This window comes from Phyllobates terribilis, unplaced genomic scaffold (assembly GCF_046119375.1).
Source record: "Phyllobates terribilis strain yellow unplaced genomic scaffold, ASM4611937v1 Scaffold_7__3_contigs__length_470593459, whole genome shotgun sequence".
NCBI lineage: Eukaryota > Metazoa > Chordata > Amphibia > Anura > Dendrobatidae > Phyllobates > Phyllobates terribilis.
This window is the reverse complement of record NW_027362767.1, coordinates 258,417,119-258,440,143: the sequence shown is the minus strand read 5'-3', so window position 1 is coordinate 258,440,143 and position 23,025 is coordinate 258,417,119. Positions and strand designations below refer to the sequence as shown.

Genomic DNA, 23,025 nt, shown 5'->3' with positions numbered 1-23,025 from the left:
TGCTCCTAGGTTTGTTAAAGCTTTCCACAGGAGGTTTCCTGATAGGCCTGGGCCTGGAGGATCCGGAGGATCCTCATAGAAGAGGGGGTACTGTTAGAACCCTCCTGTTAGTTTTTGCTTTCTTGTGTTTTGCTGTCACGTGACCAGCTGCCTATATATTCCAGCTCCGCCCTTCTGGCTTTGCTGGACTTCAGTGTTGTTTTGACTGTCTCTCTAGCCAGGGGCTTCGGTGCCTATCTCTGTCAGTTCTTGGTCCTCTGGGACCGTTAGTACTTTTTGTCAGTTTGTCCTTTTTGCTCTGCAACAACTTCTGTTTAGGAGGTGTCCCATTTTTGTCCTAGTCCTTAGTTCTTTTAGGGACCCCTCCCTTAATTCTATAGGTCTCCGTTCAGACTAGCCGAGGATGAAGGCGGGTCTGTTCACAAGGAACAGGCAGCCCGCTACATCGTAGGGATTCAGCTTAGTCTATTGTAGGGACAGTTTTCTTTAGTTTTGTTGCAGATCATAACAGGAACAATATGGAGAAGTTGGGGCACAGTATGGAGAAGTTGGATTCATGTACTGACAGTGGATCTGGTAATGGATTCATGTACTGACCGTGGTCCTGCACGTGGTGCAAATGTACCAATCCATAACTGATCAGAGGTCGTCACCCGGCTGAGGCGGTCACCTTTCTGCCACTGGTTCCCTACTGTGGCTGTCACCCTGCTGCCGCCGTCACCCTGCAGCTGAAGTGGGAAAATTAAGGGACTTATAGAGCCAAAGGTTATAGGGACTTTTATTGTATATGAGAGATGTTAATGTGAAGGCACAGTATCTTGTGTGCAGAGGTGGGAAAGTGTGGCTGTAGTGCTGTATTCATCTACTGACGGTGGTTCTGGCACTGCTTTAATTTACCAATAGTGGTTCTGGTGCTGCATTCATGTACTGACGGTGGTTCTGTGTATATGGGAGCTGTGGGCCCACCATACTGTGTATATGGAGCTGTGGGCCCACCATACTGTGTATAGGGAAGCTGTGGGGCTTTATACTGTGTATAGGGGAGCTATGGGCCCATCATACTGTATATACTGGAGCTGTATATTGGGGACCAAGTGGACATTATTAAATGTCTAGTGGGCACTTAAGAAGCATTATTGTTATAGGGGCACTCAGAGTATTGTAACCATCAAAGGGGCAAAATGTGGACACTTTTCTAGAGTATTTGCGCAGGGAATTAAAGGGAAACTGTCACCACTTTGGAGATATCAGACCTCTACTCTGGGCATACAGGGTATACAAAAGTAAATCTATACTTACCTGTATAACTCATAGTAGAGGTCTGATTGCAGAGAAAGGTAGTTTTATTGCCTTGGTTTTTCACAGGCTTGGCGTCACCCGGACGCCAAGCTATCCCCGCCCATCTGCTTATTATTCCACCAATTCCCCACCTATGTCCCCATTTACCATATTTCCCCCCACCTCTCCACACGTTACAGGTCCCTGTGACGTGTGCTTTTTCCCCTCACCTCCTGGCGCATGCCCGGGCCCGTTTGGCTGGGCACAGTGCCGCAGGGCTCTTTTGCGCATGCGCCGGGAGGTGAGGGGAAAAAAGCGCACAACACAAGGACCTGTGACATGCGGGGAGGGGGGAAATATGGTAAACGTGGACATAGGTGGGGAATTGGTGGAATAATAAGCAGATGGGCGGTGATAGCTTGGGGGACGCCAAGCCTGTGAAAAACCAAGGCGATAAAACTACATTTCTCTGCATTCAGACCTCTATCATGGGCCATACAGGTATGTATAGATTTACTTTTCTATACCCTGTATGGCCATAGTAGAGGTCTGATAACTCCAAAGTGGTGACAGAGTCCCTTTAATCTTTTCAAGGGAGAAATTTTACTATCTAGAGGGCACAGATATGACTACTGTGCTCAGATACAATAGAGCAGGGTCCAGATATAATAGAGCAGGGCCCAGATATAATAGAGCAGGGTCCAGATACAATACAGCAGGGTCCAGATACAATAGAGCAGGGTCCAGATACAATAGAGCAGGGTCCAGATACAATAGAGCAGGGTCCAGATATAATAGAGCAGGGTCCAGATATAATAGAGCAAGGTCCAGATACAATAGAGCAGGGCCCAGATACAATAGAGAAGGGTCCAGATACAATAGAGCAGGGTCCAGATACAATAGAGCAGGGTCCAGATACAATAGAGCAGGGTCCAGATACAATAGAGCAGGGCCCAGATATAATAGAGCAGGGTCCAGATATAATAGAGCAGGGTCCAGATACAATAGAGCAGGGCCCAGATACAATAGAGCAGGGTCCAGATACAATAGAGCAGGGTCCAGATACAATAGAGCAGGGTCCAGATACAATAGAGCAGGGCCCAGATATAATAGAGCAGGGTCCAGATATAATAGAGCAGGGTCCAGATACAATAGAGCAGGGTCCAGATACAATAGAGCAGGGTCCAGATACAATAGAGCAGGGTCCAGATACAATAGAGCAGGGTCCAGATACAATAGAGCAGGGTCCAGATATAATAGAGCAGGGTCCAGATATAATACAGCAGGGTCCCGATATAATACAGCAGGGTCCAGATACAATAGAGCAGGGCCCAGATACAATAGAGCAGGGTCCAGATACAATAGAGCAGGGTCCAGATACAATAGAGCAGGGTCCAGATACAATAGAGCAGGGTCCAGATATAATAGAGCAGGGTCCAGATACAATAGAGCAGGGTCCAGATACAATAGAGCAGGGTCCAGATACAATAGAGCAGGGTCCAGATACAATAGAGCAGGGCCCAGATAAAATACAGCAGGGTCCAGATATAATAGAGCAGGGTCCAGATACAATAGAGCAGGGCCCAGATATAATACAGCAGGGTCCAGATATAATAGAGCAGGGTCCAGATACAATAGAGCAGGGTCCAGATACAATAGAGCAGGGTCCAGATACAATAGAGCAGAGTCCAGATACAATAGAGCAGGGTCCAGATATAATAGAGCAGGGTCCCGATATAATAGAGCAGGGTCCAGATATAATAGAGTAGGGTCCAGATATAATAGAGTAGGGTCCAGATACAATAGAGCAGGGTCCAGATACAATAGAGCAGGGTCCAGATATAATAGAGCAGGGTCCAGATACAATAGAGCAGGGTCCAGATATAATAGAGCAGGGTCCCGATATAATAGAGCAGGGTCCAGATATAATAGAGCAGGGTCCAGATACAATAGAGCAGGGTCCCGATATAATAGAGCAGGGTCCAGATATAATAGAGCAGGGTCCAGATATAATAGAGCAGGGTCCAGACTACTGTGCGCAAATTTTACTTGGTCACTAAGCAGACATCTGCGTTGCCAGCACACAGTTCTTGAGTTATCTACCCGCTTTTGCTCCTGTGATGTTCACAGAGTCATTGGCACAGACACCCAGCTATGTTATGCCATTTGATAATTTGGGTAAACAGACAACCACGGGGTGCCAAGGACATGTCAGCCACTGAAGGGAGCAGGGGAGGGAAGTTACATCGAAGCCATGAAAAGAATGGAAGGCAAATAATACGTGACAACGGCTTCCTGGCTTAAGGAGAGATTGTTATAAATTCAGATTTAGGGGCATCCAGTAGGTGGAAAAGGCAGAAAAGCTCATGTTATAGCAAAAATACAATATAAAAGGCCAGGAGTAGTTGTCATGGGCACCACTAAAAGTCTTGGACAGCAAAGACTAAAGAAAGAACAAGTAAACTAGATATAATCCATTCCGGGTGACCAACCCTTGACCACCATGTTGGTCTTCAGGACTCAGATCCACATTTGTATATGAAAATGATATTTATTCAGCACATGAAGATTCTCGCACGGCTGGCATCCTAGTCACGTCCTTATAGTAATGGCCAGAACGAGAAAAGGAAATACTAAAAACAAAAAGTATTAGCATAGGGAAACTGTAGGACATTGGCCGGTGATCGGCTGAGTGATTGCTCCTGGTCGCCTCTACGATCAGTGATGGTTCTCCTGATTATAGTGGATCGTGTCCTTTTTGCTGGTTGGCAGGGAACAACGACCGTCTGTGCAATTATTGCCTCGTGTAAAATGAAGACATTGAGCGCTGATCAGCACTTCATCACCCTTAGATGGTTCTTTACCCTACTTTTCATTGGAACACACAATACCACCGCCATGTTGTGGTCAGAAAATACCACCAGCTTACTAAGGCTGGCCCTTAGCAAAAACAGGTCACAAACCTTTAAGGCTGGCCCTAGGCCTGAAAGGTAAAGTGATGGTCCCATGAACTGTCCTCAATATTACCAGCCAGGTGCCACCATGTCTAGACATGTCGCTCAGCTGGTCCTCGTGCCCATGGTCTATAATTTAGGGGTTCCTCCTCACCTCACATTCACCTCATTTGCACGGTGGAAGGCTTCGACATTCTGTTTTCTTCTTCACTTTCAGAAGTTCTACCTTGATTGGATCACATTGCACTATGGACTTGCCTGAGAAGGTCACCTCCACAAGCTTGGTAGCTCCTTGAACCATATTTCTGTGGAAGCAGACATGAGTGTGATCAGAGGCAAAACATGAAGCTGCTGGGCCCTGGTGCAAAAAATCTGTAACAGGGCCCCAAATATCACACATTCTGGTCTCCACATATGGGGCAGAGGAACCCTTAGGCTAAAGTGGGACCCTTAATCCCTGTAGACCCTATAGTAATGTCCCTGAGATTGAGGAACCAGCAACAAGGATGATCATAGAGCGGTAGATATGGTAGCCACCAAATTATAGGATATCTTTGGGCATGTATGTCAGTCAGGACAATTTCGTTTTCTCCAGGGTAGATTCTCCCCCTTATACACCCAGGGAAAAAAATTGCTTGCTTTTCTTTAACTGTGATCTTTTCCAAACTCACAACCGCCAGCATGGCAGGCAGAAACTTTAACAGTGAGCCATGGTCTGCGCTACTTATAGGATGTATTTCTCTGCCTAATGATCTAAATAGTCTTCTTCTTTTCCAGACATATTGTACTGGTCTGTAGAGAAACATACAGTATCTCTATACACATGCACATCTCTACATACCTGTACAATAGGGGGAAAATAAAAATATTTTTTTCTTATAAAATGACAAAAAAAAAATAAAAAAAGTAATTACAATCAACTTTTTATACACTTTCTAAAAATAAATGTCACAAACCAGTAAATATTGAAGACATGTTTAGTATCCCAATAATCGGAACAACCCATACGAGACAGTGGACAGCTTATTCATGGTGGTTGGTAAATGGTATAAAAAATGGTGTGATTTGTATTTTTTCACTATTAAACCCATAAAGAAAGTTAACAGAAATGTAACGCGCTTAAAGACGTGTTGGCCAAAATAGCATTTAAAGGGGTTTTCCTCTTTCAGCAAACTTCTCCCCGCAGTCAGCGTTAATTATAAAAAAAAACAACTCACCCTCCCCTGGTCCAGCGCGGAGTCTCCACTGCTGCTCCTGGTGTCTGTGCTGATGTCGCTGCAGCCAATCAATGCGCATACGGTATAGTAGTCATCCTATGGTGCATTGACCACTTTACAATTTCATCGGGCGGATGGGAAGTAGTAAATTTACGGGTAATCAGAAAACTGTGGTAAACCCTCCCTGGATCTTATCTGTTCAGACGATCCACATGGAGGGGAGCATAGTCCCCACTGGCTCCACTCCGACTACGCTCCGGGAACTGGAATACAAAAAAACAAGAAGATATTAAGGAAATATGGTCCACAGTAGGCTGCATGACTGGCACATGGACCATCAACTACCATGTATGAGACCCCTCACTCATGCATATCTTAAATAAAATATAAATTAATATAACTTATTTTTATAAAATAATATTATATGTTTCCTATTCACCGTTGTCTAATAAAACTTGGTCTTCTGTTTTCGAGACATACAGTCTTGATATTTTATAGCCGCTTGCAGTACTACTTTTAAAAAACAGATTTTCCATAGACATCAATGCAACAGCGCCCCCAGCTTTGACACCTGGAGAGTTCTGCTAAAATCATTGTGGCCTCACTGCAAACTGGAACGGATTGTTATAAATGTGATCCAGGAGATTTATAGGAGAGACGTAACCCCTCGTATCAGATTTCATGGCTTTAAGCTGGAAGTTGTCAGAAGTCACTTACACGTGCAGTTGATGATGTTGTAGCAGTTGCGGCTTTCCCTGTATCTTCCTTAACACCATTTCCCTCCATCAGTGGTCTCCATACATTGATGACATCTCGTCTGAATTCCCACTTTTTTTGGGCACATAATTTCACCTTGAAGTCGGGTACATGGCGACCATTCCTGCCAGTCCGACCACTGCCCATCCACTGCCACAAACAGAAAAAAAGTTTGTATAACAATACATGGAGGTCCTACAATGCCCCCCTACAAAGACCAAGCCTAAAATCCTACTGTATATGAGTATATTTACCCTGAAATACTCTGTGCCGCGGGGACACTGCTCCTTTTAGTGTCAGTCTGTGATTTTCCCCTTGTCCTCATTCCCTTCCACACACGAGGACATTTTCCCTGTCACGTGCAGCCCTGTGATCACTAAGATCATCAAATATGGACAAGTCACTTCCCCTACAAGATCAAAACACCACGCTCCTGAAATACTCTGTGCTGCTGAGAAAGTAGCTGCTTCCACTATATCCCTTCATCATATTACAACTGTGAACTACATGCAACATTTCCTACCTAAAATCAGGATACTGTCCCCTACAAGGGAAACACAACCCTTTCCTAAAATACTCTGTGCTGCTGTAATATCTGCTACTTCTGCTGTCCACTATGTCCCTTATTTAAATAATGATTGTGTCTCACATGCAACCCGCTCTTTACCAAAACTAGGTTCTCTCCACAAGAGACATACAAGAGAAGCACACCCCTCTCTTGAAATACTCTGTGCTGCTGTGATATCTGCCGCTTCCTCTATTCACTATTTCCCTTCCTTACATCATCACTCTGCTCTTCTTGACGCGCCCCCGGGGCAATGGGGTACTCGGCAGCTGGGCCTATGGATGCTGGTGGGGGGGATATGTCACAGTGGCTGGCCCGGCCCGTGGCCCAGGGCGGTCAACCAAAAAGGGGGATTGTAACTTGGATAGAAAATAAATAGTTTGTGACGCCACCTGTGGTACCTGGTAATGATTACCAGCGCTGCTTCAGACCTCCGGGGGTGTTGGGATGGCAGCTGAGGTGTTTCTGCTCCCCACAGGTGGAGCGGGCCCCCTGGGCAGGGATGATATGAAGGGATGCAGGAGAGAGGGAACCCAGCTGGGTCAGAGGAAGGTCAGACACACACACCGGGGCTAGTTTCAGTACCTTTACTGCAGATGGTAGTCAGGTACGGTCCGGGGTACTTGTAGGTGGTGTGCACTTCTGGACTTGCTCCCCAGTGAGCGGGTGCAAGGCCTCCTTTCTGTATCTTCCTGTCTCTCTCCCTGGAGCTTCTGACCAGCCTGGAAAAGGGTCTAGCTCCCTTGATGTTTCTCTCACCCGTCTTGCTTGGCGGCGAGGGCTTTCCCACTAGTTACCACGATCCCTGGACGCTGGGGCCTTCGTGGTACCTAGTCCTCTTAATGTGCGGTATTCACGGGTGGACTGAGGGATATGAAATCCTCCTCAGTATGCCGGATTCCCTACTGGGCATAGAGATCCCAATAGGCTCGGGCCCGGTGCCCGGCTTGCAACAGGGGACGAACCCTCTGTGGTTCCTCTGTCCCTCATGGCTCTTCTCTTCTCCTTGCCTTCTAGCCCACTCTAGGCTCTCACTGGCCAGACTAGCCCGCAGCCTGGGGCCTAGCCTGGCCTTCAGCCACACAGACTTCAGCTTGTCTGGTGCTGCACAGCATCGTATCACACTCACTGCTTCCCACTGACTGACTTCCTGAACTCCACCCCCCAGTATATATATACCTGACAGGGCTCCATCTAGTGGACTTGGGTGGAGGTGTCTGCATGTATTGAGGCCACTGGGGAGAATCCGTCTGTGCAACACCCAGGAGTTCTATGACAGCCTGCAGCCGCAGGGCGTCACATTCTCACATGCGGCCCTCTCACTATTTATATCAAGTCACTGCCTCCTACAACATCCATGTACCACTCTACTGAAATACTCTGTGCTGCTGTGATATCTGATCCTTCCACAGTCCACTACGTCCCTCCCTTACATAATGACCCTGTGCCTCTCTCATGCAGCCCTTTTCTTATTAATATCATGTCACTGCCTACCACAAGATTCACACGCTGCCCTCCTGAAATACTCTGTACTGCTGAAATATCTCTTCCTTACAGAATGACTCTTTAACCTTTAACCTTTTCCTCCATATCACATCACTGCCCCTTACAAGATCAATATATCCCTCTCCGGACATACTTGAAATATCTACTCCTTTTATTATATGCCTTCCTTATATCATGATTCTGACCCTTTAACGTGCAGCCCTTTACTAATATCAGGTCACTGTCCCTTACAAGATCAGCAAACTCTACTACTGAAATACTCTGTGCTGCTGTGATACCAGCTCTTTCCACTATTCACTATATCCCCCTTCTTTATATCATGATTCTGACCCTTTAATGTGCAGCCCTTTACTAATATTAGGTCACGGTCCCTTACAAGATCAGCACACTCTCCTGCTGCTGCCGCCATCATTGTCAGTTTCTTCTGAATGCTCTGGAGAAAACTCCCAAGAACTTCACTTACGAGGACAAGGAACCTTTGTGTTGTAGATAGCATCGCGAGTGATAGACCCTGAAGAATCTCTTCCGCCAGCCTGTCTATCAGCCGTGCCCGCCAGCCTGTCTATCAGCCATGCCCGCCAGCCTATCAGCTATGCCCGCCAGTCAGCCCGCCAGCCAAGCCTGCCCGTCTGCCTACCAGCCGTGCTCATCTGCCAGCCCATCAGCCATGCCAGTCTGCTTTAGCTGTCAGGCCCGTGGGAGTCGACTGCTCTCACACAAGGTCGGTCCCAGAGTGGCACCTGGTCCACCTTCCCAGTCCCTCCTTGGTTCATGGAGTCGACTAAGCCGCCATGTGGCCAGGGTCGGTCCGGGTAGGCCCTTAGTCACATCCCTCTGGTCCTTCCTTGTACCACAGCACAGTGGTTCCACCATCCCGATCCGTAACAGTTTGCACAGGCCATGGAATCCGGTGGCTCCCAGGCTCCCTCGCTTACAGACCTGTACCAAGAGGTCTCCCGCCAGAGATCTCAACAGGATACTATACTTTCCTACCAGCAGGCTGCAAACTTCCGTTTGGATGCACTGCCCACCCCGGCTGCGTCCGCCTCTAACCAAGCGGCATCTGCTTCGGCGGTACCTCTTCCCAGCAGCGGTGTGGCACCCAGAGTTGGACCCCGACTATCTGCTCCTCCACGCTTTGGCAGGGATCCCGCTCTATGTCGGGGCTTCATCAACCAGTGCACGCTGCACTTTGAGCTCCTGGCTCATCAGTTCACTTCTGACCGGGCTAAAGTGGCATTCGTTATGTCTCATCTTACCGGAGAGGCGTTGGCGTGGCTTAATCCCCTGTGGGACAGAGGGGATCCTCTGGTGTCCCATCTCTAGGCTTTCCTTGCGGCTTTCCGAGGGTTTTCGATGAGCCCGGACGCACATCCTCGACTGCCTCCTCTCTCCTTCGACTCCGCCAAGGGAGTCTCACCGTGGGCCAGTACGTTGTGCGTTTCCGCACCCTCGCGTCAGAACTTGCCTGGAACAATGAGGTTCTGGTGTCTACCTTTTGGGAAGTCCTTTTTGGGTGGATCAAGGATGAGCTAGCCGGTCGTGACATACCCACCTCTCTGGACGACCTGGTGTCGTTCGCCACACGGATCGATATCCGGTTCCAGGAGCGTTCAAAGGAGGTGATCCATGAGAGAAAGCGTCTGAGCCTTGCACCAACCTTCCAAAGACCAGTCTCCCAACCAGCATCTGCCCCAGCCTCCTCTCAAGAGTCTATGCAGGTAGACCAAGTAAAGATTGTCAAGTCTCGCCAGGAGGTCCGCCGCGCCGAGGGAAATTGCTTTTACTGTGGCAGTACTGAGCATCTTATCCGTTCTTGTCCCGTGAGACCGGGAAACTCTAGTGCCTAGGATCGCTTGGAGAGGTCGTCCTAGGCAAAAATTCTTCCTCTCCACCCCTGACTCTGTCTGTTTCGGTATCCTGTGGTAAGACACTTTTTTTCAAGACTGCCTATCTGGATTCCGGTGCCACTGGGAATCTTATACATCAGGCCATTGTGGAGCAGTATCAGATCCCTATTCAACGTCTTCTGGATCCGTTAGCGGTTTCCTCGGTGGATGGGAGACTTCTTTCTGAGTCCATCTTATTCGTCACCGAGCCCGTAGTTCTCCAGATAGGAGAACTACGCGAGCCACACAGGAGCGCCAACAGGAGGTTAGGGAGGTGAATAAGTGGCTAAAGAGTTGGTGCAAGGCAGAAGGGTTTGGGTTCATGGAGAACTTCGCCGACTTCGTGGTCGGCTACAGGCTCTACTGTAGGGACGGGCTGCACCTCAATGGGGAGGGTGCAGCGGTGCTGGGGAAGAAGATGGCTAATAGGTTGGAGGAGTTTTTAAACTAGAGACGGGGGGGGGGGGACCAAGGAAATAGGTGGGATGTGAGGCAAGCAAGGGGGAAGGGGAGAAGTGAATATAATGAGGGTGGAGAGGGGGGTGGGGATAGTACAGTTAGATCATTAGAGAAGAATAGGATGCTAAATAACCCCAAAGTTTTATCTTGCATGCTGACCAACGCAAGAAGCCTGACCAATAAGGCGGATGAGCTGCGGGCGCTTATATCGGAGGAGAGGTATGACATCGTAGGTATAACAGAGACTTGGCTAGACGATAGCTACGACTGGATGGTAAATTTATTAGATTATAGTTTATTTAGAAGGGACCGGAAACAGGGGAAAGGCGGAGGAGTCTGCTTATATGTAAAGTCATGTCTAAAACCCAGACTAAGGGAAGATATAGGAGAGGGAGAAGAGGGGGTCGAGTCCATGTGGGTAGAGATAGAGGGGGCAAAAAATAATAATAAAATATTACTAGGGGTCTGCTATAAGCCACCCAATATAACAGAGGAGAATGAGAATCTGCTATTAGGACAAATAGACAAAGTAGCAAAACATAATGAAGTGATTGTAATGGGGGATTTCAACTACCCGGATATTGACTGGGAAACAGAAACCTGTAGATCTCAGAAAGGAAAAAGGTTCTTGACAAATATTAAGGATAATTATCTCTCCCAACTAGTGCAGGAACCAACGAGAGGGAAGGCCGTGTTGGACTTAATATTGACTAATAGGCCTGATAGAATAACTGAGGTACAGATAGGGGGGCACCTAGGTAATAGCGATCATAATATTATCGACTTCAAAATGCCCTTCAGTAGGGTTATCAATAAGGGAACAACAAAAACATTAAACTTTAGGAGGGCGAAGTTTGATCAGCTGAAAGAAAGCCTTCAACTTATTGACTGGGACAAAGTTCTTAATCAAGGAAATACGAATAGTAAATGGGAAACCTTCAAAAGAATTCTGAATACTCAGTGCGAGAGGTATATACCGTATGGGAATAAAAGGCCAGAAATAAGAGGAAACCAATATGGTTGAACAAGAACGTAAAAGGGGCGTTAAATAGCAAAAAAGAGGCATTCAAGAGATTAAAACAGGAAAACAGTAAGGAAGCACTAATGTGTTACAAGGAAAAAACGAGAACCTGTAAAAAACAAATAAAAATAGCGAAGGAGGAAACAGAGAGACGTATTGCTAGGGAAAGTAGATCAAATCCCAAACTGTTCTTTACGTATATAAATAGTAAAAGGATTAAATCGGATAATATTGGACCGATAAAAAGTGAGGAAGGCAAAATCATAGAGAAAGATGAGGATAAAGCTAATCTATTAAATAATTTTTTTTCGACAACTTTCACAAAGGAAATAGAACTAACAGGAGAAATGAGAAGTGACAAACTTAATCCTCCACTAAGTATGACAAATGTAACCCAAGCTGGGGTACAGAAACGCCTCAGTAACATTAAAATAAACAAATCACCAGGACCTGATGGCATACACCCACGGGTACTAAGGGAACTAAGTAATGTGATAGACAGACCGTTATATCTTATATTTAAGGACTCTGTTGAGACTGGGTCTGTGCCACTTGATTGGCGACAGGCGAATGTAGTGCCAATATTCAAAAAGGGAGCGAAAAGTGACGCCGGAAACTATCGGCCGGTGAGTCTGACGTCCGTTGTGGGCAAAATTTTTGAAAGCTTCATTAAAGAGGCAATTACGGAGCATCTTGATGCTAATAATCTTTTAATCCCGAACCAACATGGATTCATGAGGAATCGCTCCTGCCAAACAAACCTGATTGACTTCTACGAGGAGGTTAGCTCTCGAGTAGATCAGGAGGAACCAGTGGATGTCGTGTATCTCGACTTCTCAAAAGCGTTCGATAGCGTGCCACATAATAGGTTGGTATACAAAATGAGAATGATGGGGCTGGGGGAAAATGTCTGCAAGTGGGTAGCTAACTGGCTAAAGGATAGAAGGCAGAGGGTGGTTATAAATGGAATATACTCAGATTGGGTAAGCGTCACTAGTGGGGTACCACAGGGGTCTGTACTAGGCCCAATGTTATTTAATATCTTTATTAACGACATAGTCAACGGGATAAATAGTAAAATATCAATATTTGCAGATGACACAAAGTTATGTAAAACAATTAATACAAAAGAGGACAGTGCAGACCTACAGAGGGATTTGGATAAGCTGGGTAGGTGGAGCATTAAATGGCAAATGAGGTTTAACAAGGAGAAATGTAAGGCCATACATATGGGAAGGAAAAATGGAAGTCACCAGTACTCACTGAATGGGAAATCATTGGGGAATTCAGAGATGGAGAAGGACTTGGGCATCTTGATTGATAGCAAACTAAATTGGAGTGCCCAAAGTCAGGCCGCTGCTGTAAGGGCAAACAGGGTAATGGGATGTATCAGAAGAGGTATAGCTGCAAAGGAGGAGAACATTGTTCTTCCACTGTACAAAGCACTGGTCAGACCACACTTGGAATACTGTGCTCAGTTATGGGCCCCAATATATAGAAAGGATATAAATGAGCTTGAAAAGGTACAAAGGAGGGCAACAAAATTAATAAAGGGAATGGAGGGACTGCAATACCCAGAGAGGTTGGCAAAACTAGGACTATTCAGCCTGGAAAAGAGAAGGTTGAGGGGGGACATAATAAATGTGTACAAATATGTTAGGGGACAGTATAGAGACCTTGCCAGGGATTTGTTCAAAAGGAGGAATATTACGGTAACAAGAGGGCATTCACTAAGACTGGAAGAGAAAAGGTTTCAGCACCAGTATAGGATAGGAAGGGGTTCTTTACGGTAAGAGCAGTGAGAATATGGAATTCACTGAGTGAGGAGACGGTAATGTCGGATTCACTAAACCAGTTCAAGCGGGGACTGGATGCATTTCTAGATACCAGGCAGATTTCACCGTATACTTAAAAATAAAATAAAATAGTAGGTTGATACAGGGATTTATTCTGACTGCTGGTTTCAGAGTCGGGAGGGAATTTTTCCTCAGGTGAAGATTGGCCAAATCATTTGGGGTTTTTGCCCTCCTCTGGATCAACTTTAGCAATTACAGAACTAACAGGTCGAACTTGATGGACGCAAGTCTTTATTCGGCTTTACAAACTATGAATGTGACTCGCCCCCTGGGCCGTGGTGTACCCGGATCCGGGTTTCTGTACAATGCTGGGGGTAGTAGTGGCAACCCGATCCCGTGGCTCAGGGTGGTCAGACCAAATTGTGGCAGTCTATTTATCAGTGTTTTGAATGTCCGACTACGCCACCCGTGGATTGCGGTCAGGGATAATCGCCGCTGCAGGTCAGACCGCTGAGGCTGGTGTTGGTGTGCAGCACAGGGGTAGGATAACTCCACACGGGAAGAGTGTAGCCTCAGGGCAGTGTAGGTGGATGCTGGGGGTGATAGTGCAGGCCGCAATAGTAAGAGTTCAGAGTCCACTTCAAACAGTCCAGGGTCTTTATTGTAGGTATTATTAATGACCCAACAGTGGTACCGGTTAGGAATGAGCCTGGGTGTCTGAGAGCATTCGGGCGAGCCCCACTGGTTAGGGTGAGTGTGTAGGCCTACCGTTCTCTCTATGCTCTTTCTGACTATCCCCCTCTTCGTGGTGTAATAGCCCACGTCCCTGAGCTGGCCGTGTACTTCTCGCCCGTATGGCTTGCAACTTGGGTTCCTTTTACCTTTGGCCTCTCTTGGCCTTGCTGGTCCCTTCTGTTGTGGCGCAGCCTCCGGGCTTCTTAGGCCAAAGGACATGAAATCCCTCGCGGATTGGTTCTCTACTGTGGGACTTAGAGTCTTTACAGCCTCGGACCCCAATGTCCGGTAGATTGGTTCTCTGCCAGGACCGGCTCTCGTCGTCTCTGTCCCTGGCTTGCAGTTTCTCCTCTGCCTCACGGACTCCTCAGCTGCTGCTGACCTGTCCCTTCCTCTAAGGAACCCTTCTGGTCACTTCAGAAGTGGGTTCTGGTCTCTCTAACCCTGCCCCAGTTCCAGCTTTTATAGGGCAGCCAGCTCCCCCTACTGGCCTGGGACAGGAGGTGCTGCATGCTAATGGTCCCTAACCAGGGAACCTCCCTCCTGCTCTCAGACACAGCCTTTAATATTTGTGGCATCCAGGCCTGGGGTGACACATTCCCCCCTAGTAAAATTTAGTACTCCGGACTAAACAGAAACACAAATACAGGGTATAAATGATAACATAACATATTTACAAGCACATTTTGTCCTTAAGGTCACGGCGCTTCCGTGACCGGGTGTCCATGTCACCCAACAAGGTGAAGTTTTGAACGGTGCGGGGACCTGTCTCCATAAACCCCAAGTTTCTGGCCCTGGGTGTGGCGACAAGGCTGAGCTACCTACTTTGGACCACCAGGGAGCCACGCCGGACAGGTTTTTCTTCTGTGGCCATCTTCGCAAGAGGGCACCACGTGCAACTATCTACAAGACAGTTCCGGCCATTCAGTGTACATGACCTGTCAGTCCATTGAACTAGGGAAACTGGAAAAACATTATTAATAACCGGGTAACAAACATAAAACATTTGCAATATACAGCATTCAGATCTTCCAGCGAGCTGGTATTTGACCCCTAGTGCTCCGGGTTGACCTGCGTAACCCACTGTCTGGTGGTGGTCTAACCTGGCTTTCCCCACTATCATTTAGGGTACAGCTACTAGCTGGGTTTACAGGCAGTGCAGGCAGCTGTCTGCGGGTCCTCTGGCTTACCGTAGGCATGGCAGGCTCACTGTCAGCAGAGGGTTGACTCTCCTGGGCTGCTGGCATGGGTTCTTCTGCCTCTGGGGCTGCTTGTTCTTCTTGTTCTTCCTGCTCTCCTGTAGGCTCTTGCTGGGTAGGTTGAAGGAAGTGTAGGACGGGTACCACTATGGCATCGTTTATCCGAGTCCAGGACCGGGGGAACTCTCCGAGAACGGTGCTGACCATTTCTTCCTTGACCACTGCGGGCTCAAGGTCATCTTGATCTTCACTTGGACTCTGCAGTTGCTCGGGGCACTGTTTTAGGTGGTCTCTGGAGACAGTGTTCGTGGTCTCTCCTCCATCCTTGCTTATAACACATACCTTTGAGTTGTCGTGGTCGGACTGCAGTACTGTGTACGGGTCTCTCTCCCACTGGTCATCTAGCTTGTGAAGCCTTCTCTTCCGCTTCAGGACCTGCTCACCAGGTTCCAGGGGACCAGCAGGGGCATGTTGGTTGAAGAGCCTCTTTTATTTTTTTCTCGCTTGAGCCAGACTCCTCTCCACACTCTCCTGTACCTTCTTGTACTGTAGCTGCCGTTCCGTATCCCAGTCCGCGTCTGGGGAGGTGTCCTCGGGTGTCAGGACTCCCATCTCCAGGTCTACCGGCAGCTTACCTGGTCTTGCTCGCATCAGGTAAGCCGGGGTGCAATTTGTAGCATTCACCGGGATATGGTTGTATAAGTCTATCAGGTCTGGCAGCTTCTCCGGCCACAGGCTGCGTTCTTCCAGGGGCAACGTCTTGAGGAGATCAATGACGATATTATTCATTTTCTCACACAGCCCGTTGGTTTGCGGGTGGTAAGGCCTTGTCCGAATCTTCCTACAGCTGTAGAGGTTGCAGAACTCCTTGAAGATTTCAGCCTCAAACGCTGGACCTTGATCTGTCAAGACCTGTTCCGGATACCCGTGTGGACAGCAGAAGTGTTGTTGGAAGGCTCTGGCCGCTGTTTGGGCTGTCAAGTCTTTAATGGGAACCACCACCAGGAACCGGGAATAGTGGTCCACTATTGTCAGGGCATAGACGTAGCCCGACCGGCTTGGAGCCAATTTCACATGGTCCAGAGCTACCAGCTCAAGAGGCTGCCTGGTGATGATGGGCCTCAAGGGTGTCTTCTGGCTGGTACAGTCCTTCCTTCTGAGGTTACATGGGCCGCAGTCCCTGCACCACTTCTCTATGGCCCCTCTCATACCGACCCAGTAGAACCGCTCTCTCAGTAGGAACTCCAGTTTCTTCCACCCGAAGTGTCCCGCTCTGTCATGGTAGGCCTCCAGGACCATTGCTGCATCTCGTCTCGGGACCACTACCTGCCAGGTCAGCTCGTGCGTCCGGTGGTTGACAAGCCTTCGGCATAGCTTACCTTCGTAGAGGAATAGCCTGCTTTTCTCCTTCCATAACTGCTTGGCTTCCTCTGGAGCGTCCGGGCCAGGGCTAGCGTCTGCCTGGGTCAACAGGTCTTTCACCAGGCGAATTGCAGGGTCACTATCTTGCGTTTCAGCCCAGCCGTGGTGGGGTAAGGGGTTGAACATGACGGTGGTTAGGTCTCTGTCTCTTACCCGGTGAGAATACTGAGTGGCCCCATACCGGTGGAACGCAGGGAGCTCTACTTCCTCCAACTCTTCTGAGTCCTCTTCTCCTTCGGGTAGGTGGGGCATTCTTGATAGGGCGTCTGCATTGGCGTTGGTTCTGCCTGCCCGGTATTTGATTGTGAAGTCATAATTTGATAGCCGGGCCATCCACCGCTGTTCTAGGGCACCAAGTCTTGCATTGTCCAGGTGTGTCAACGGGTTGTTGTCCGTGTACACAGTGAACTTTGCGGAGGCCAGGTAATGTTTAAACCGTTCTGTGACGGCCCACACCACTGCCAAGAATTCTAGCTTGAAGGAGCTGTAATTCTCCGGGTTTCTCTCGGTGGGCCTCAGCTTCCGGCTGGCGTACGCGATCACCCTTTCTCTGCCCTGTTGGTTTTGTGACAGTACGGCTCCCAGCCCCACATTACTGGCGTCTGTGTGGAGGATAAAAGGCTGGCCATAATCGGGGTAGGCCAGGATCTCATCCCCCGTGAGGGCCATCTTCAGCTGGCGGAAGGACTCCTCTTCCGGCTTGTCCCACTTGAAGGGTGGCTTTTGGCTTCTGGTCTTAGATTGTCCTATAAGGAGGTCCTGCATAGGGGCTGCCATCTTGGCGAACCCGGGGATGAACCTTCGGTAGTAGCCTACCAACCCGAGGAATTGCCTCACTTCTTTGATGTTAGAGGGGCTTGGCCAGCTCTTGATAGCTGTAACCTTGTCAGGGTCAGGGGCTACTCCCTCAGCACTCACCACGTGCCCCAGGTACTGTACCTTCGGTTTCAACAGGTGACACTTTGAGGGCTTCACCTTCAGGCCATAGCCTGCCAGGGCTTCGAACACCTCTGCCAGGTGTTTTAGATGGTCCTCGTAGGTCTTCGAATATACAATCAAGTCGTCTAAGTAAAGTAGGATCGTCTCAAAGTTTCGGTGCCCTAGACAGCATTCCATCAGCCTCTGGAAGGTCCCGGGTGCGTTGCAGAGCCCGAATGGCATACAGTTGAATTCAATTAATCCCATCGGGGTGGTGAAGGCGGTCTTCTCCTTGTCAGCCTCTGCCACAGGAACCTGCCAGTACCCGCTAGTAAGGTCCAAAGTAGAGAAGAAATTAGCTGATTTTAGTGCGGCCAAAGACTCCTCTATTCTAGGCAACGGGTATGCGTCTTTATGGGTGATACGATTGACTTGTCTATAGTCCAAGCACATTCTCATAGTACCGTCTTTCTTTTTTACCAGAACCAAGGGGGCTGCCCAGGGGCTACAGCTGTCCCTGATCACTCCCGCCTTTTTCATCTCTCTTAGCATGCCCTTTGCGTTCTGATAGTGTGCGGGGGGTACAGGTCTGTATCTCTCTTTTATTTGTGGGTGGCTCCCCATGGGGATGTGGTGTTCTACCCCTTTCACCCTGCCGAAGTCTAGCGGGTGCTTACTAAAGATTCTCTCGTACTCCTGAACCACCCAGTAGACTCCTTGTTTTTGGTGCAAGGGAGTGGAGTCAGCACCCACGTGGAGTTTCTGGCACCAGTCCTCCTTGGGTTTCTGGGAGCCATTACCCTCCGCCTGGGGAGATGGAGGCAAGGGTTCCACGGCCCTGACAGCATTGTGTTCAACAGTATACAATTTGGCTAGTGTAGCGTACCGGGGCAAGTGTACTTCCCTTTTCCCAATGTTTAAGATCCGGACGGGCACCATTCCATGGCGGACATCAACCACCCCCCGGGCTGTCAAAATGGTGGGCCTGCTGTCTGAGTACACGGGTTCTACCATGGGTTTGTAGTCTCTCCCTCTTAACCCGATTGCAGTCCGACACCAGATCATCATTTCACTTTTGGGAGGCATGGCAATGGGGAACGGGTCGCTCATCCTCACGCTACCGCTCTCACCACCAGACAGTTCTACCTGTTGCCGTCTCATCAGGGCTCTTATCTCTTTCTGGAGGACCCTCTGTTGGCTGGAGCTAGCATTCATCGCCACCTGCTGCAAAATTACAATTACTTCTGAAAGACAATTTTCAATCACGTTAGTACCCAAGGTTATTTTAGGGTGACTTTCTCGACGGTCAATGTCCACAATAATCACTCCCTGTGCCGGCAGTTCAACTTTACCAATCTTAAGGGTCATCTCTCTGAACCCCACCTGCGGCACGGGTTGGCCATTGCTGGCGATGATGCTTAAGTCATCGTCTGGATAACGGGTTATATCAGTGTCACTCCAGTACTGCTTGAAAAGTACATAGGGGATGGTAGTCACTTGAGACCCGGTGTCCAGCAGTGCACTCATGGGGATACCGTCCAGCACTACGGGTAAAACCGGGCGTCCCCCCACGTACTTATCACGCCAATTAGACGGGCCTGATGACCTTATGCCTGGGGGTTGGCCCTCAGTCCCAGGTCGGACCCGTTTAAAGTACAGTACCTGGCTATGTGTCCCGGCTGGCTGCAACGGCGGCAAATCGACTGTCCATCCTCAGTGTAACGGTCGGCGGGCCTCCCTCTGAACGACGGGATCCTCCTCTGTCGACGCCACGGGACATCCTCCGGACTTGAAGCCAGCTTGATTGGGCCTGACGGGTCCATCTGTAACGACTGTACGGTCCTGGTCAATGCAGCAACACTCTTTGTTAGTTCTTGGACCTGATGGTGCAGGTTTGCAGGCGGGGATGGGATTAGGGCCTGCGCATCAGCCCCCACAAGGTCTGTGGGGTAGGGCGACGCCCCCTAGTGGTAAGTGATGGCAGGGCGCCGGGAAGCTACAGCGCCCCCAGGTGCGGGTTCTCGGAGCACCTGGATGGCCCTATCTTTGAACTGTGCAAAAGTCAAATCGGGGTTCTATAGGGCCATGAGGCGCAGCTGGGTTCTTTGGGCGCTGGACAGCAGACCTTCTATGAACTGATCAGTCAACAGTTTATCTGTATCCTGCACGCTGCCAGGGTCAGCTTGCTTAATTGCCCCCAAGGCTTCCTGTAAATTTAGGGCATAATCTCTGATGCTATCTTGAGCTCGCTGTTTACATCCATAGAACCGCATTTTGATTTCTGCTGCGGTACGGGTATCAAAGGTGTCCCGTAGATGGGTCAGAACCCCCCTTACAGTCCTTTTCTCCTCAGCTGTCCAAGACTTTACCTCCCGCTGGGCCGCACCAGTTAACTGCCCTATCAGTATGCTTACTTTCTGTTATTCTGTCAGGGGACAAACTTTGAACAGGCTATACAGCCTTTCTTTAAAGTCGCCCAAGCTATGCGACTCGCCGGCATACTGTGGCAGCCAGGCCGCTCCGGGGATATAGGGCATGGAAAACGGCATCACAGCTGCAGCGGCTACGCTGGTGGTAGAGGGTCCCTCCGCGTCCGACATCTTCCTCCCCCCTAGTTAACCATGGCCTACCTTCCGGCGATCCTCTTCTGTAGGCCGCGGCTCCGCTCGCGATGCTCTGGGCGAGGACCTTGCGTCGCTCGGTGATGACGTCGGCGTTCGCTGGATCTCCTTCCAGGACCTTGCGCAGCGTCTCAGCGTAGGGCGGGGCTTCAGGTCTTGCGCGTTTTTTGACGTCCACGCCCCTCTTCTTCCCGCGCGGCGTCCCGAAGATGGCGCCCGATGGCGGGAAACGGCTCCAGATGGTGGGAAATGGCCCCGAATGGCGGGAAACTTCACTCAGGTATGTATAAAGTCTTTTTCAGGCACGCAATACCCGTTTGTGGCGGGTTGGTCACAATCCTGCCGACTACGCCAAAGCTGACTCGCCCCCTGGGCCGTGGGGTACCCGGAACCGGGCTTCTGTACGATGCTGGGGGTAGTAGTGGCAACCCGATCCCGTGGCTCAGGGTGGTCAGACCAAATTGTGGCAGTCTATTTATCAGTGTTTTGAATGTCCGACTATGCCACCCGTGGATTGCGGTCAGGGATAACCGCCGCTGCAGGGCAGACCGCTGAGGCTGGTGTTGGTGTGCAGCACAGGGGTAGGATAACTCCCCACGGGAAGAGTGTAGCCTCAGGGCAGTGTAGGTGAATGCTGGGGGTGATAGTGCAGGCCGCAATAGTAAGAGTTCAGAGTCCACTTCAAACAGTCCAGGGTCTTTATTGTAGGTATTATTAATGACCCAACAGTGGTACCAGTTAGGAATGAGCCTGGGTGTCTGAGAGCATTCGGGCGAGCCCCACTGGTCAGGGTGAGTGTGTAGGCCTACCATTCTCTCTATGCTCTTTCTGACTATCCCCCTCTTCGTGGTGTAATAGCCCACGTCCCTGAGCTGGCCGTGTACTTCTCGCCCGTATGGCTTGCAACTTGGGTTCCTTTTACCTTTGGCCTCTCTTGGCCTTGCTGGTCCCTTCTGTTGTGGCGCAGCCTCCGGGCTTCTTAGGCCAAAGGACATGAAATCCCTCGCGGATTGGTTCTCTACTGTGGGACTTAGAGTCTTTACAGCCTCGGACCCCAATGTCCGGTAGATTGGTTCTCTGCCAGGACCGGCTCTCGTCGCCTCTGTCCCTGGCTTGCAGTTTCTCCTCTGCCTCACGGACTCCTCAGCTGCTGCTGACCTGTCCCTTCCTCTAAGGAACCCTTCTGGTCACTTCAGAAGTGGGTTCTGGTCTCTCTAACCCTGCCCCAGTTCCAGCTTTTATAGGGCAGCCAGCTCCCCCTACTGGCCTGGGACAGGAGGTGCTGCATGCTAATGGTCCCTAACCAGGGAACCTCCCTCCTGCTCTCAGACACAGCCTTTAATATTTGTGGCATCCAGGCCTGGGGTGACACAAATGCTACACTCGGAGAAAGTCTCCTATGTGCTGTTCGGCCTCTCTCACGCTTTACAGCTTGGACTGCCTTAGCTTTGGACACATGAGCCGGTCTTGAACTGGAGTACGGGAGAGGTGCTCCACTGGGGCCAGGAATGTCACAAAACTTGCTTGGTTCCCGTCCATCCTACTCGACCTCCATCCACTCCTGCTAATCTCTCCGGCTTACCGGCACCTTATTGGTCATACGCGGACGTCTTTGACAAAAAGGAGGCGGTGACACTACAGGCCTCCTCACAGGCCATATGACTGTCCTATCGATCTTGTTCCTGGTGCCTCTCCAGCTCGAGGTCAAATCTACCCCCTGTCGTTGGCCGAGACCCGTGCCATGTCGGAATACATAGAAGAGAATTTGGCGAGGGGTTTTATCCAGAAATCCACCTCTCCAGCAGGTGCAGGATTCTTCTTCGTCAAGAAAAAGGATGGCTCTCTTCGCCCTTGTATCGACTATAGGGGTCTAAATCTAATCACCATCAAGAACAAGTATCCTCTGCCTCTCATCTCCGAGTTATTTGATCGCCTCAAAGATGCAAAGATCTTCACCAAATTCGATCTCCATGGCGCATACAATCTCATCCGGAATCGCCAGGGTGATGAGTGGAAGACTGCATTTAACACTCTGGATGGCCACTACGAGTACCACATGATGCCCTTCGGACTCTGCAATGCTCCATCAGTCTTCCAAGAACTCGTGAATGACATCTTCCGAGATCTTCTATATTCCTGTGAGGTAGTGTACCTGGACGATATCCTGGTATTCTCTTCTGATCTGCCTTCTCATCGAAGAGATGTTTGGCAGGTATTGCAGAGGCTCAGTAAGAATCGTCTGTATGCCAAATTTGAGAAATGCGTTTTTGAACAGACTTCATTCCCCTTCCTGGGATACATAATCTCTGAGACCAGGCTTAAGTTGGACCCCGAAAAATGTCTGCCGTTCTAAAGTGGCCCCGACCTGAGGGGTTGAAGGCTATTCAGCGGTTTCTGGGATTTGCTAATTAATACCGCTTGTTCATTCCTCACTTTTCCTCCCGGACCGCTCCCATCTATGCCTTGACCCGCAAAGCGGTTAATCCCAAGGTATGGACACCCAAAGTGGAAAGTGCATTCGTGTCCTTGAAACAAGCCTTCTCTTTGGCTCCGGTACTTCATCGTCCTGATTGTAACAAGCAGTTCTTCCTGGAGGTTGATGCTTCTTCCACTGGAGCAGTTCTCACTCAGAAATCCTCGTCTGGGCGAATGGTGACCTGCGGCTTCTTCTCCAAGCTCTTTTCTCCTT

The 23,025-nt window shown here is 49.4% G+C and overlaps 1 pseudogene; it reads right to left on the bottom strand.

The window, feature by feature from the left end:
* Positions 1 to 4,398: 4,398 nt before the first annotated feature.
* Positions 4,399 to 23,025, bottom strand: part of LOC141155491 (properdin-like) — a 28,842-nt pseudogene continuing 10,215 nt past the window's right edge.